We start from the raw sequence: 17,152 nt of genomic DNA on the forward strand, positions 1-17,152 counted from the left end.
ATATATATATGTGTGTGTGTGTGTGTGTGTGTGTGTGTGTGTGGTAAAATTTAAAAGAGAAGCAAGGGATGGAAAAACAAAAATTCTGGAGAGAGGTTCCTTCTGGAGTGTGAGGAGGGAAGGGCCATGATCTGTTAGGGCACAGAGAGGAATTAAAATATGTTGGCAATGTTCTGTTTATTGAGTTGGCTGATATGTAAGGGTTGTCATTTTTTAAAAAATTTTGGGGTATAGTTGACACACAATGTTACATTAGTTTCAGGTGTACAACATAGTGATTCAACAACACATCTCTAGACTACATGCTACTCTCATCACAAGTGTAGGTACCATCTCTGTACCCATTCAAAGCTATCAATACCATTGACTCTATTCCCTGTGCTGTATCTTTTAATCCCATGATTTATCCATTCCATAACTGGAGGCCTGTATCTCCCACTCCCCTTAACCCATTTTGACCATCCCCCCCACCACCACCTTGACCTCTGGCAACCATCAATTTGTTCTCCGTATTTATAGGTCTGATTCTGCTTTTTGCTAGTGTATTCCTTTGGGATTTTTTTTAGATTCCACATACGAACGAAATCATATATTTATCTTTTTCAGTCTGACTTATTTAACATAGTACCCTCTAGATCCATCCGTGTTTTTGCAAATGGCAAGATCTCATTCTTTTTTGTGGCTGAATAATATTCCTCCATGTGTGTGCATGTGTGTGTCTGTGTGTGTGTGTGTGTGTAGCACTTTTTTATCCATTCATCATCAAAGGACACCTGGGTTACTTCCATATCTTGACTATTGTAAATAATGCTCCAATAAACATAAAGGTGCATACATTTTTTGGAATTAGTGTTTTCATTTTTTATAAGTAAATACACAGTAGTGGAAATTTGGATCATATGGTGTTTCTATTTTTAATTTTTTGAGGAATCCCCATACTGTTTCCCACAATGGCTACACCAATTTCCCATCAACAGTGCATGAGGGTTCCTTTTTTTCCACATCCTTGCCAACACTTGTTGTTTATTGCGTCTATGATTTTAGCCATTCTGACAGGTGTGAGGGGGTATCTCATTGTGGTTTTGATTTGCATTTTCCTGATGATGACTGATGAGCATCTTTTCATGTGTCTGTTGGTCATTTGTATGTCTTCTTTGGGAAAATGTCTATTCGGATCCTCTGCCCATTTTTTAATTGGATTATTTGTGGGTTCCTTGGTGTTTAGTTGTGTAAGTTCTAAATTTGGGATATTAACCCCTTATAGAATATATCACTTGCAAATGTCTTCTCCCATTTTAGCAGGTTGCTTTTTTGTTTTGTTGATGGTTTCCTTTGTTGTAGAACTAAAAAAAATGTTGCTATGGCTGATGTCAAAGAAACTACTGCCTATGTTCTCTTATAGGAGGTTTATGATTTCAGGTCTCACGTTTAGGTCTTTAATCCATTTTGAGTTTATTTTTGAGAGATGGAGAAAGGGGGGGAAAGGTATAGGGAGAGGGAGGGAATCTCAAGCAGACTCCCTGCTGAGCGCAGAGCGCAACTTGGGGCTCAATCTCACAACCTTGAGATCATGACCTGAGATGAAATCAAGAGTCAGATGTTTAACCAAACGAGCCACACAGGTGCATTTTGAGTTTATTTTTGTGTACAGCGTGAGAAAGTGGTCTAGTTTCATTCTTTTGCATGTTGCTGTCCAGTTTTCCCAACACCATTTATTGAAGAGACGGTCTTTTCTCCATTGTAAATTCTTGCCTCCTTTGTCATGGATTAATGGACCATCTAAGTGTAGGTTTATTTCGGGGCTCTCTGTTCCATTGATCTATGTGTCTATTTGTGTGTATGTGGGGGGGGGTTCTTGTTTAATTTCTATTACTATTCTTTTGAATACACACACATATAAACTCTTTTTGTGTATTATATGTTAACATAAAAATAATTTTCGATGTAAAGAGTTTGCCTTATAAAGGGTGGATATTGGCCAGTGCCAGCAGCAACATCCTGGCATGAGAGTGCTCTCCCTGAATTCTCAGAGACCAGTGGGTGGGAGCGGCCACACTCATGGCGCAAGTGAGTAGTCCTTTCTGAGGGAGCATCTCCTCTCAAATCAAGACCTCAGTCCCTTAAACCAAGGCTTGCCCATTTCAAATTCCACAGCAACAGGAGTATTTATGACACTCATACCTGGTTGTGAAAGAAAGCCATTTTGCAAAAGATTTGTGGCAAACTGAAGGTGATGCCACAGCCACCCCCGTCCCTGTCACTCCCAAACCCATGAAACCTTCAGACGTCAGCTGTACTGTTCCAGATGCTGGTTTTCTTCCACTTACCTCCTTTTAGCAGCCCAGCTAAAGCAAACTCTGAAGATATTTTATCCTCTGTGGCATTTTGGCTTAACAAGAAGTTCAAATTAAGATACTTCCCTAAGGAGAACATGAAATTTAAAGCCAACCTTTTTGGGAGGTTTCAATCTTAAGTAGAATGTCTTCTGTATTTCCACAGGATTCCCCCAACTGAATAGATTCCAGTGATTCTGTTTGCTTTCTTCTCCAAAGGGCTGCAGAGCAGGAGTGGAAAATAACACAGAGTCCAAATCCCAGAGATAGCTGAACTGTGAAAGGCACTTTTATGAAATATTATTTCAGTGTGTGGCGATGTAGTTAATGACTGAATGAGCTCAGTCCTTAACATCCTTGTGTGATATTTCTTCACTTTTAGCAAATACACCCTCATTCCCCAATTTCAAAAGCATATCATTTTGCCTCTCAATTTTCTTTCCTTTAATTTTGGCAAAAATCACTAGAAATAATAACTACTGCACTGTCTTTACAAGTTAAAAATACAGATGGGAAAATTATTAATTGATTTATTAAACAAGACTGATGTGGGGGAAACAGGCACCAAATAGCCCCCCCCCTTCTCCCTGTGGTTCTTCTGGTCACTCATAGCTAAAGCAAACATGCTCAATGCAGAATTTGGAACACCAGGCCCCCATCAGAGTCCAAATGAGCACAAGATATGAAGTTATGCCTCCCCACCTTTCTCCAGTGAGGCCTGGCCCCGGGCAGGATGCCAGCCTGCAGGAGAAAGGGCAGGTCAGCAGCCCTCCTCCTGCTCCCGTAACCCATCTCCTCCTCTGCCAGGCTGCTCAGCTGCGCTGGAGCCCCACCCCCCGCGGTGCTGGAGCCCCCCCCCCCCCCCCGCCCAAGAGGAAGTGGGTGATGTGAGAGGGAGGGAAAGCTCTCCCCCCACTGGCCCTATTGTAAGCTGGCTTCATGCACTTTGGGCTGGTGATTGGGTGACACTGTTTTTGTCACTGGTGCTTTGGTGGGTGTTCTGACAATCCGCCCCATCAACGTGGACCTTCCTTGAAATTCCCTGGGCCTGGGCACATGCATCGCTACCTGGCTGGCCGCCTGAAGCTCCTAGGGCTCGGGTGGTGTCTTCAGCTTCTCTGTGCTGAGCCAAAATGGCTCTTCCAGAGGAAGAGGAGGAGAAGGGGGGCATTCACAGCACACTCGCAACTCCTCCTGCATGCAAGTCCCCATTCTCTGCTCTTCCAGCATTTTCCACCCTTGGTATAGGAATGAGGTTCGGAATTCATCATCCAGCTCCAAGCTCTACCTCTTCACGGGTTCTCCAGAGGAGAATGCTCTCTTTCCCAACTCACTTACACGCTAATCTTCTTAGGCTCTCAGGCAGAAGTTTCATTTACCATCCCATGTTACCAGGTGAAGAGCAAGGAAACTAGACAGGTGTTCGGGGTAACTGGGAAAATACAGGCACAGAAATGACAGAGTAAGAGAATCCAAGCAGGACGTGGTCTGGGCAGTGCTGTTTCAAGGAAGAGCATTGCCGGTGTCAGTGCAAAACAGTCAGTATGTAGGAAGGATTTTAACTGTAGACACAGGTGGAAGGAGTAGGTTGATTCAAAAGGTCAGGATTTCACAACAGACAGAACATGAAAATGAATAAATAAAATAAAAATAAACCTGGAGTAAAATACTTAGTTTGTGGCCTTCCTTTGATTATTTCTCAATGAAGTGGTCTGTTCTGCTTTCTGGTCTTATAAATGTTCTCTGTTTCATAGGTAAAGTGATTGGTTTAGTTGTTAGTAGTGACCGAAGAGGAGAGTTACTCACTCGGTCAGGCAGGCACAGAGGCTCCGCTGTGCTAGATCCTGACGGATGGAAACAGCAACATATGGTCTCTGCTCACAGGCAGTTCATTTCTTAGTTGGGGGAGCCTGGCAGGGCTGGCTAGAAAGGAGCCCCTGGGCCTAAGCTGTGGTACTTGATTGCACCACACCAGGGGGACTGTTACAGAAAGGTCACTCCAGCCAGAGGGAGCTGCACCAACAGAAACTTCTCAGAAAGTCAACAGTGCCTGTAGCAGAAGCTGAGGGGTGGGGCAAGGCACAGCTGCCTCAACGTCCGGTATGGTGGCTTCAATCACACAGAGGTTCCTGTCTTTCCCGTAGTACAAGAAACATGTAAGGATGGTCTAGGCAGGCGTCAGCAGACTGCAGTCTGGGGGCCCAAGTAAAACTTCACCAAACCTTGCAACTCTCATTCCCAATCCTTACAAGAACCCTGTGTCATAAGCACTGTCACGTTTGTGACGCAGATGCAGAATTGAGACTCAGAGTCTTGAGGTGGTCAAGGAAATTCTTTAGGTCTCACATTAATTGTCACCTTAGTCAATAAAACCTTCTCTAGACCCTCCCATAACACCTTCTATATCTCCCTTGCAGCTTTTCTGCAATTACATTCTTTCTAACAATGTGATGCATAGGTTCCATGAGGGCAGGAGTCCCGTACGGTCGCCATTATCTACGGTGTGCGGCAATGCCCAGCACATAACAGGAACTTAGTAAACAGCAGTTGACCGGCAAACCTCAGCTGTGTCATGAGGAGCTAAGCCCCAGTTTGGAATCAGGTCAGACTTCTGCCTGCTGGTCAGACCGCCTCACCAGCTAGATGGCTGCTGCTTTGCCACCACTATTTCTCTCCCTCTTGTAGCCAGACATCTCCTTACCACTGAGACCCTCTCAAGTTCTTCCGTCCTTTCCTTCACACCTTTCCCTCCACACCCCCATCCTTCTTCCTTGATTCTGTAGCCTCTTCGTCATGTACCGCTTCATCTCCCCTTACAAACAGCCTGAAGTCAGTTATACGTCATGGGATTTAGCACAAAAAACTAAAAAAAGAAAGAAAGAAAAGGAAAGAAAAAAGAAAGGGAGAGAGAAAGAAAAAAGATCAAAATAAAACAAAACAAAATCAAACCCTTTAAAATAGACTGTTGCTTAATTTTGAGAGATGTATTCCCAACGATTCACACACTTCAAAACTCACATAATTCGTTTAGTTTTTCCATAGAAATAAATTTAAGTTAGGGAGATGTGTTCCCAGAGAGTGTACACATACAAGCATTGTAAACTCAGGGCCTCCTTAGGGAGGGGTTCATATTTCAGCTATGTCTCCAACATTTTTCCATTATCCTTTCTGGTAATAAAGGTTTTGGTTTTTTTGTTTTTGTTTTTGTTTTTTGGTTTTTTGGTTTTTGTTTTTGTTTTTTGCTACTTTCAAAGTGGACCTGTTTTACTGCTGCCTTCTATTTTCTAAGCATCAGTGCTAATATTTTGCAGAGAATTTTCTTTTCAATTACAGCGGTGGTTGTTGGCCTTCTTCACAATGTCTTATTATATCTTCTGTTCTGAGTTTTGATTCAGAGGCACATCTCCCAGCGCCGGCACCAGCTTGTAATAAATGCTTCCATAACATTGTTATAGGATGTTTAGAAAACGTGCTAAACTTTTCTTACAGGGAAAGTCCTTGGAGAAGTACTGATGTGCATAAGCAAGTGTGGTTCACATGACTGTGCTGAGGAGAGCAGCTATTTCTGTTTACAAGATAACTTTTGCCATGAAATGGAAATAGTACAAATTTAGTCTACAATTTACTCTGCTAGCAAGCTTTTTTGGATAGGGCTAGGAGGTGATTAGAATTGTTCCCTTTTTTGTGTGTGCAGAAAATGAGGCTTAATTTCATATGGCATTGTTCGAAATGCACACAAAATGTAACCATATATATTTGATGAAAATAATAGGGGCCATGCCTTTTAAAACCTTTTAGCGGAGTAAAAAACAATCACTGCTTTATTTCTCCTGGTGTATCTCTAGCTGAATGCTGAATGTATACACTGACTTTGTATTTTTTAAGTCAATGATGGAGAAACAGAGACTGCAGGAAATCAAGGAAATATGAGATGGTACAACAATTTGCCATTTTGTAAATTTACTTTTTAAATATTCTCGAAGAAAAAGTAAAAGAAACCAACCTCTCCAGCCCTTTGATTGACTAAACCATTAATAACAAAATGTATCACCAGTGGTTTAGTCCTGATTTAAGAGGTGGAAGATAGGGAAGGCTTTCACTGGATTAGAAATTAGAGTATATAACAATCAGAAAGAGGGAACTATATAAACTATGTACTTCAGACTCAGAAGACAATTTAGGGCATTTGGAGTCAGGATGGTACTTAATAAGTCAATGATTCAAATCTCTCCCCATAAGATACAATAAATACTAATAAAAAGTGAGTTCAAAAAAATTAGTCCCACAAGAGAAGTTCTTGAATATTGTACAAATACTCATAAAATACCCAGACCATTGAAGTAGAAAGCACATCTGTCGTGGGTGCTGCAATGTGCAAGACAGATGCCCCTTCCCACTGGCCAGCTGTTGAGTGTCTGCTGATTGCTCACCCCCAAGTCCCAACCCCCAACCCCCCATCCCCGAGGAAGGGAGCTGCCTTGTCCAAGCTTAGGCACCCTTCCCAGAGGCAGCTGCACCTACTTACTGGTTGTGGGGTGCAGAACTCTACTTCTTGCTTCATTTGGGCTCCCAAACATTCAGTTGGATGGGCTGAGCCCTCTGTTGCAACTTCATTGCTGCTCAGCTTCTCCCAAGGCCCCATCCTGCCTCCCTTGCTCCCTTAGCAATGTTGCTGCTGAGAACATTCCCCAGTAAACCTCCTGCAAGCACATCTCCAGCTCAGAGTCAATTTCCAGGGGACTCACAGTAGTAAAACAAACATGAGAATAAAAGTGATTTTTAGTACATCTTCATGTAGAATAAGGAAACTACGATTTTCCTATTTGTCATTCAAAGACTGTAGAGACAAGATTTCACACAGCAGAAGGCAGAGTAACAAGCAGCCACAAGAATAGAAACAGTGCCTATAACGTCCAGTTTTCAGAAGAAGGGCTGAGCTGAGAGTCTAGAAAGTTAACAGGTGAGTTGATCTCAGCCACAGTTCTGGAAAATCCTCACTTTCTTAGACCAACTCTGTTCTGCCTAACATGCTGTCTGCCTGAGAAGCAGGCAAAGGTCTCCAGCGATTAACTTGACACAACATGTAAATATAATAGAGAAACCTGGTCCAACAGGTTGTCAAGTGGCAGGAGAAATAGAGCTCTCCACTGGAAATGCCCCAGTTTGGGTGAGGCTTTTCCCCTGAATCTTTAATAGGGAAGGGAAAACCCACATGTGATTCTTACTACACCATGGCAGATTATCTTTCTTCCAGAAGCACACTAGGTCCTATGAAGCCCTGTATCCACTTCAAAAGTTACTTTCCATAGAAGTCCTGTCAGTTATGCAGATTTCCTTTCTCTTCTTCTGTAATCCTCCTCTTTACCTCCCTACATACCCTACTTCCAAACCCAGTCTCCTCTGGTCTCCACGCCTTCCTCACCCAGTCAGCGCTCACAAACACTCTCTACATCTCATTCTGCCCTCCCTTCCTCCCACTCTCCCCCAACACAACTTTGTACCAGTTGACTATACCACAGATGCTATTCAACCTGTAAGAGTTTTCCCAGAGGCTCTGCCATTTTCTCCCCTCTGCCATTTTCATTCTATTTGACTTCTCCCTCTGTCATCCCTGCCACGGCTAACTGGGCCAGCGGAGCCTAACTTGGGGGAACCAATCGGGAGGTTACAGAGGACAGGAGCTGCTTGTACTTCTGTGTCTCCATCTGTCTACAACGCTGCCCCATTTGGCATTTGACCTGAAGAGTTTTGCAAATGCTGGGGCTAAGATTGCCTTTGGAAGTGACCATTGAAAGATTTAAACCAGCCTGGTTCAAGCACGAGAGCTGCCACCATGAGCATGTAAATTATCTGACTTGTACCTCAATTTCCTCTTCATTCGAATATGGAAATACCACCAAGCTCATAGTGTTGTAGAATTAAGACTGAATGGGATTCGTGTATGTACTGCAGCCTAGACAGCGCCTGACGCATAACAGCAGTCACCCGGCAAAGGAGAGCTACTATCTCTTCCTCTCATATTGATGATAAAGCCGGATGATTTCCCCTGAGTGTGGGCTGAGTCTAGTGACTCACTTCTAACAATAGAGTACAGAGAGAGAACACTGGAAAGAACACACAGGAACTTTACTGCAGAAGACTGGTTCTGTCTTCGATCCTTGCAGAAACCCACCTGGCTTTTGACTTTGGTTTTGCTCGCAGCTTTGTCCTAAGTCCACTGCAGGTACCTGAGTTTCAATCTGATGACCGGTCTCCCCTGACGCCGAGCCAGCGCAGGTCACTAGGGATGGAACCTGAGGCCGAATCATTTTCTGTAGGAGCACACGTTGAGGCTCCAGAATGGAGACAGATTTTGGAGTCTGCAGCATGAAGAGGAAGGATGGGATCCCCTAGAGAAAACACATACATTAGGAACAGAAAGTTGAAGGCAGAACATTGGGGAATATCAAAAATTCTGGGGACCAAAGAGGGTAGTGAGAGATGTACGAGGAGAAGCAGAGGAGAGTGTCAGGGAAATCAAAAGCATAAGGATTCAAGCCATTAGCGAGCCATGAAATCAATTTACGTGGTTGTAACTAGCACAGAAAAAGAATGAAACTGGAAATATAAGAGTTTCTTGTGCACTCTGTTAGGAAACTTAAGTTTCAGCTCTGTATCTGTTCATGTTTACCGGGTTGCTATGTAAAAAGTTCTTTCTCAAATTGAGTTGCAGTCAAAGAAGTTGGAAAGGCACTGAGGTAGGAGTTCCAAGGGGGAGGAGCTGTCCACAGACCCAAATGCAGTAGACAGGTCTAGAAAGGCAAGAGCTGAATCAAAATGTCCATGGGATGTGAGCTCATGCTACAGTGGTAATGATTTCACAATATATAAATGTATTAAATCAACACTTTGTATACCTTAAACTTATACTATATTATATGTCAATTATATCTCAATAAAGCTGGGGGGGAAATGTCCATCAGATATGGCAACATGGAGGCCAGGCGACCTGGTCAGGGTTGTTTCCACGGTGCATTGGAGGAGTGCCCACAGTACCGGGTGGAGAGGTGTGTAGGGATTTAGAAGGGGAGAGAACAAGAATAGGTCTCCTTGTCAAAAACCTTGGCAAAGAAAGGAGGAATCGAACAGCTATAGAGGGGGCTGAAGATCAAGGTGTATTGCTTACTAAGGATAGGACTTAAACAAATCTATAGAAGTGGCTGAAGATATGGGGCCAAGTGGATCACTGATGGAGTAAGCTCTAAGAGAGAAAGGGTCAGGGTCAGGAGAAGAGCTGCAAGAGCTAGTTATGGTCTGGGGGAAGCAGACAGTCTAACGTAGATGACATGTGAGTGCACAGTAGTAGGAAATGGAAACTGTGGCAGTTCACATGTGAAATCCTGAATTTTCTCCATAAAATAAAGCTGACATTCAGTCAGTAGCTCAATGTGCTATCTCATGGGGCACCGGGTGGCTCAGTCAATTGAGTGTCTGACTCTTGGTTTCAGCTCAGGTCACGATCTCACGGTCATGAGACCAAGCTCCACATCGGGCTCCATGCTGGGCATGAAGCTTGCTTGGGATTCTCCCTCTCCCTCTACCTCAACCCCCCACTCTCTAATACATAAACTTTAAAAAGATAAAAAGAAATGTGCTATCTTAATAACTTTTATAATATTGTAGCACTTCCTACAAGATGCTAAAGAATTTCAGCTATGGAGACGACCAGTCATGGAGTGACATTGCTCAGCCAAGCCTAGAATTGTAATGGGGCCCAGGATGGGTGCCGAGGGTGTGCTCTGGCCTCTGAGCAGTGGAGAAGAGGGGTGCCCACACATGTGTTGCACAGCATCTCAGTGTTGGCAGAGCAAGAGGTGGGACAGGTTATGCTGGTGGCGGCAGGGACCAAGGTATAGGCTCTCTGGGTTCAGCCTATGGCGGAAGCCAGGGTGTCCAGGCAGGGAGGCCTTGGCTGTGATAAGCCGGTGGTACATCTAGCACTCTCTAGCGGCAAAAGGTACCAGGTGGGACCCACTGACTAGAAGCAGAAACTTCTGTAAACTGTTTTGTGAGGGGGCCAAATACTTAGTATTTTCAGCTTTGAGGGCCATTCGGTCTTTGCCCATAGAGAAATGAGCACGGTCGTGTGCCAACAAAATTTTGTTTATAAAAACAGGCAGTGAACCATGGCTTAAGGACCTCTGCACTTGAATATTGTAATAGGAATATTATCAAAACAGTTCGATATTGTTCCCTAACAAAATCATGGCTCAGAGAAGGCTATCATTTAGGTAGTGATCATACATTAAACAAGGCTTAAAAATACACAACGTATTTGAAAATTACGTGCTAATGATTGGCACTACCATTTAGATCTTTAGGAAAGTAGTTTTCTGGTATAGATAATTTTGCTTTTGTCAAGGACAATCGATGTCACTTAAACTTGAGGTATTGATTTGTATATTTCCATACCAATTACCCATTTTGAGGATCATCCTTGAGATGACAAGGAGAAGGATAATGGATTTGCGGAGAGTAATAAAAACCTGGAACAATTGCAAAAAAGCAATTTGATTTCCATATCCTAAGGACACTACAGTGATTGTAGCACTGCGTGAAGTACACAAGTGAGGTCTGGGATCCTGCAAGTTTCAGAGATGTCGTGATTGGGAGATTTCTTCTGATAGATAGCCCACGTGTATCAGCAGATTGCGGGGTGGGGATTTTTGGCTGCCGTGTCAGGCACAAACACAAATGAGTAAGGCATGGTTCCTCCATCAGGCAAGTCAGGAAGTGTTAATAATTTCTAATCTTGCCTGACCATCAGCATTTCCAGGCTTTCCCTGGGGCACTCACCCACAGGTAAGCATAGTTTCTACTTCTGTTGGCATTTCCTCTACTCCCAGTAGCTTGTATATGTTAACAAGAGGATCCTTAACGTTCAGAATTCCGCTAAAGGGGCCAAAGTGCTCTTCTGTCTCCATAGGGAACAACGGTGTGCACATTTCAGGACAGCAAAAAGGGCTGGAAATTCCTGAAAGCCTACTCTGGGCTGTTTTTATCATCTGATTCCCTAACACATCTTGAAGGAGCTATTATCCCCATTGTAGAGATAAATTGACTGAGACTTGGGAAAATGAAGAACAATTTTTCAAGGTCACAAAGCTAAGTGGCATCATTAGATGGAAATCCAGCTCTGCTCACTAAAGGCTTCTGCTCCTTTGCATACCCTAGGGCAATGGTTCTCTGTAGTCCCTGAACCAGCAACAGCAGCACCTTAGAGCTTATGCGAAATGCAAACTTTTTATCCCAATCCAGACCTACCAAATCAGAGATGCCCGGGGGGGGGGGGGGGGCAGGACCTGGCCATCTGCTTTAACATGGCCCCCAAGGGGCTCTGACACATGCTGAGGTTTGAAACCACTGCGCACATACAGCCTCCGAGAAAGAGGGGATACTGCAGTAGGTGCCAGGCTAGAGGACGGTGAGCAAGAATAGGCTTGGGCACCCTGAGCAGAATACTAAGGCACGAGGGGAGGAGGCAGGCAGCCAGGGCGCTGATTTTTCCGGCCACGTGAGGTCCAGCTCTTTAAAGAGCACTCCTACCACATATTGCTGTGAATAAAAGGGAAGATACATACAAGAGCTTCACCTTATTTTGTGGATATCGTTTCTTCTAACAACCTATGTGCTACAAGGCCTCGCTACACCGGAGATGGGGAACAAGCTAGGTAAGGGGCCCAGGGCAAGTTACCACTGGTGACAAACTGTGGGCTTCCAAAGAGCGGCTTCGACCCAGTCCTGGGGCGCCCCACCTCTGGCTGCTGGCCGATGTCAGCCCGGGGCTGGGGGGGAGGGGAGGAGGATGAAGACCAGCTGTCACTAATGTGGAGGGAGTCGACATCAGGCAGGTGTCATCGCACTGGTGATGTTTTTACACGGCACACCTTCCAGGTGTCCAGGTGAGAACACAAGATGGATGGAGGACACGGCATCTGTCAGGGCCGTGTGAAGTGCCTCCCCAGGGGCATCTGCCCTCCTGGGAGAAAGAGGCACAGCCAGAACAGGACAACTCCCAGAGCCATCTATGGCAATGCTCCCTGACCCTCAGACATTCCAGAATGATTAAAACCAAGAGCAACCTCAACCTAACAGACCCAACCCATAGCCTGGTTCTCGAAACTTCCCAAACCAACGCCGAAACCCGCCCCACCCATTATGCCTCCGGGCCAATGGGCAGGACAAAAATTCAGGAAGAACATTCAATGCCCAGACAAGTAAGCATGTTGTTTTGTTTTTCCAAGCAGTACTGACGAAGGTTTAAACAAACAAGCACTCACACCTCCAGCCAAGGAAGAGCGGGAAGCCGCAGTCAGGTGTGTGGACACGAACACAGGACGCTCGGGGTCCAGACAGGAACCGACCGGCCCAGGAGAGCCCACTTCCTTTACGTGCTCAGCCAGCGCTTTCCCATGGGGTTGCTGGGCAACTTCGCACAAGCAGTTAGGACCTCGCCGATGCCTGCCGTGGAAAAAGCACCTCAAGAGAAGCATTTGCAGATTCTGTTTATGTGGCATGGGGTTTAGGGAGTCACTCCACTGTGCCCCGGTGCAAGCAGGCTTTCCCGCCGTGTAGAACCGGAAGGCCTTCTCTTTCTACAACCAGGGTGGTAGAGCCGGTTTCAAGTAAAACGAAACACTGCGGGGTCATGCAAGTTTTCCATTCTTCCTGTTTTCTGCCTCTTGGATTAAATGATAGTTCCTAAATGGGAGCGATCATGATCTGTCAAATCTTTCACAACAGTGCTTTTTAAAAGGAGGATCTGAAATAATAAATCATGAGTCACCCCTCTTATTTCCCCCAAACGGCATTAAGGTCAAGCTGCAGCACTATTGATTTCTGAGTGTTCATTATCTGTCTTCTCTCCAAGGATAGGCTATTAAAGGTAGTGAGGATAAAAATCATTCCTAACTAATTAGCTCACTCTAGAGCTAACTGCCAATTTGTGGAACGTGTTCAAGCTCTCTCGGAGAGCTGGTTACCAAACTGTCACTTCAGTCAATGTTAAAAAACATACCTTTTTTTTTTTTTCTGGCCTCCCACTGACCAAATAATTTCTCTCGCGTCTCTTGGGATTTGCACACAGTTTGAGGCGGTAGAACAAAGATCCCATGAACATTTTCATGGCACTCACCAAGGAACAACATAATACGGAGTGGGCGGGGGGGACAGGGGGACGGGGTAGTGGGAGGGTTGGAGGGTGTAAAGTGACAGCTTTGGCTACCACAACTAGACACAAATGAAGGCCTGAGTCTACGTAAATGCTGGCTAAATTTCACTCGGTTCTGTGCCAGGCTTTGTCCACAATCTAGGTTTAAATAATCTCAAACTAAAACAGAACCGCCACCGCAATGATAAATACAACTCTAAATATAATTACAGGTTCACGGTATTTTGACTGAGGGGGTCAAAGCAAAATAAAGCAATAATCGAGACCCTGGACTCCAGGCAACAGAGATGCGGATTTTAATTCCAACTTTGTCGTGCGCTATTTGGTCATGGAAAAGTTATTAAAACTATCTGAACGTTAATTCTCTCCTTTGTGAAATGAGAATGCCACCACTTACCTCAGGGGGTTGTTCTGAAAAACAGACTGTGTTCAGTTAGCTTGGTGTGTGGCACATAGTGAGTGCCCAGTAAGCAGGGCCCCTGTCACGACCATGTCGCTCCCCCAAAGGGACAGCTCATTATTGGTTTTAGAAATTAAATGTTGACGCCTCAAAAGGTCCTTGGAGGATCGGTCCCATCAGATTCGTACCCGGTCACAACCCTGTCACTCCGCCTGCCCACGCTCGCAGTTTAAAATCACACTGTCCTTCTGGCGGACTGTGAGGCACAAGAATTCTTCCCCGACCTTCCATACAACCTGCTGAACTAAAGTAACCCGATCGGGTTCTTCTGGTCGGTTTCCCTTTCCCGCCAGCTGTCTGCTTTTCAAAAGAAAAAGCTCCAGCGAAGTGGGAGTGTCCTCTACACTCCCCAAACCGGGCTGCATTTATTCATTGTTCCCCGCTTTTTCTCCATGGATGACCTGTTTCTTAATCCGCCCGCCCCCTCCTGATACATAAAAGCCTCAGAGGTCTCCCTTTGAGAGAAAGGAGACAGAAGAGGAGGAAGTAATGAAAATCAAAGTGAAATAAAGTAGACGTGGGACAGTAAATGAGCACAGGAGACCCGGACCTTAGACACCCGAGGACATTGTGTGGAAACGCAGAGACCCTTCTCTCCGTCAGAGGTTTAATGCCTTCTTGCAGGAACGAGCTTCATCTTGAGGACAGCGAGCTAGTGAGTCCGGTTGCAATGAGGGGGCTGCTGTGGGACCATGGCCAACCTCAGCGCTACGCCAGCCGACGTGACAATTTCCGATTTCCCTCCCCCGTTATGTAACTCAAGGGTCTCTATGCAACACCACCGGTGAGAGAGTTTTCTCTGCCAGAGAACCAGCAGGGTGGGTGTCCTCATTTCTGAGGCACGCTGCACTCCTATCACATACTTCTGGTTCCATGGTAGGGACCGCGGAGCTGCTAATAACCCGGCTGGAGGACGGCGAGACCTGTGATAACAGCAGCCACCACTTCCTGAGAGCCGATGTTTAAGGTCTCCCACTTAATCCTCACTCGAAGCCTCTCAGAGGTCTTCCTGCCCCATTTTAGAGATGAAGGACCTGAGGCCCAGCAACGTTAAGTAGCTCTTCCAAAGCCACGTGGCGGGGCCGGAATTCAAACCCGTATCTATATGATGCCAGTGCTGGGCTACGCTCTCAAAACCTTGAACTCCCAAGTGCTCCTTTAAAGGGCTTGTGCCCTAAGTTTTTAAATTATTTCACTGTGCAGTCTTCTTATGGATGCATTTTTATTTTTTATTTTTAAAGATTTTGTTTGAGAGAGAGCCAGAGAGCACAAGGAGGGGGAGCGGCAGAGGGACAGGGAGAAGCAGACTCCCCACCGAGCAGGAAGCCCGATGCGGGGCTCGATCCCAAGAACCCGGCCTCATCACCTAAGCTGAAGGCAGACGCTTAACCAACTGAGCCACCCAGATGCCCCTTATGGATGTATTTTAAAACATAATTCAGCTCCTTTAAAACAGCTTAGCGTTGGTCTTAGGTTGATAACTGTTGAAACTGAGTGATAGGTATATGGGGGTTCATTATATAATTCTACTTTTGTATGTTTTTGACTATCTGTAATAAAAAGTGGTTTTTTTGTTGTTTTTTTGTTGTTTTCTTGTAGTTTTTGAATTGGCTCTTTAGAAACTTGGGTGAGTCGACACGAATTGCTGGAGTGAGATTTCAACTCTCCATGACATCACTGAGCTACCATAACCCTGACGGCCTTCTACGACTAAGCAGCTCCACGGCTGTCCGTCCCCAGTGTTGGCACAGCCTCGTCACGCCGCCGCCCGCGCGCCCGCGGCACAGGTGTCGGTCCCTTTTACACGGTGAGACCTGGCTGTTCCGAGTAACTTTCAGACGAAGGCAGAATTTCTCCCAGCCTCCGCCCCACCCATGAAGCGTGTCTTCTGGGGCGTGGTAGATTTCCAAAGAGGCGGCGGGGCTGCTGCCGAAGGCTGCGCCCAGCATCTCTGCCTGCGCTTCCTTACCTGCGACAGCCACCTGAGAAGTTTGTAGATAGAAAGATCGAGTGGGTCAAGACCACGCCTCCAAACTTGCCAGAGGAAAAACAAAACAAAAAACAAAAAACGCAACATTCGGGCAAATAGTTCTAGTTTGTTTTCTTACCTGTACCTCTTTTCTATCAATGACTTTCATCACTTCAATCCCTCTAATTTTCTTTCTTTTTTTACTATTTTATCCACTTAGGCATAATTTCCTTGCTAAAAACAGGAAATAAGGGGCTACAAAAAAAGTGGGTGAACAGGTCATAATAATCTTTCCTGCTTTTACCTGTCACTCCCACAAGACAAACAGGCAGGCCCCACACTGAACTCCTCCCTTTCCTGAAGGAAGGGCCAGACTGTGGGGTGGGGGCCGCCAGTGCTCTGCTAGGAAAAGGTCAGGAAATTTTGGCACTAGCCTCACAAGGGACAGGTATCCTTTCACATAATTATGTTTTCCTTCTAATGACAAGAGAGGCTTCACTGGAAAAGGCTGGCATGTTCTTGAGTTGGGTCTCTTTGGTTGGTGGTGTTTCCATTGTGAGGTCTAAAGCCTGGTCCAGGCACCTTAAAGGTAAAGGGCACAGCAGTGTCACCCAGGACAAACAAATAAATGAAAGTAACTTTTCCTTTCACAAGGAAGGGGGAAACGAAATACCAAAAACTGAAAACAAAACAAGCAAACAAAACAGGCGAATGCATAGTAAAGAAGGTAAGCCAAACAAAACAGATAATTACCTACATAAAATTTCCTAGAAAAGTTGAAGCACACCCTCTATTCTGTCCACCACATTCCCCCAAAGCCATGATAAACTTTAATGGTAAAGGGTGGGCTTTATATGGAAACATACAAACAAAAAACACCATTTGAGTTCTGTTTGTTCTTTAGCATCAAAATTACTCTCCTTAAATAAAACCAATTTGCTTATCTATCAGCCCACGAGTTAGTGGTATCATCCACAAAGGCCTAAAGCAGAGCATGCCAAAATCCTAAAGTGGAGAAAAACCAAAAGGGTACTCACAGATTGGGGAGGAAGGTATAAAACTGACTAGCCAAGAACCCCTTACATGCCATGGTACTTCCACCTCAATAAACATATTTTAAAATACATACATATATACAAACAACTTAAAAAGCAAAGTGAACCGAGTAAGTAAAGGCATAG

This window comes from Ursus americanus, chromosome 29 (genome assembly GCF_024610735.1).
Source record: "Ursus americanus isolate L20-20 chromosome 29, mUrsAme1.1.p, whole genome shotgun sequence".
Taxonomy (NCBI): Eukaryota; Metazoa; Chordata; class Mammalia; order Carnivora; family Ursidae; genus Ursus; species Ursus americanus.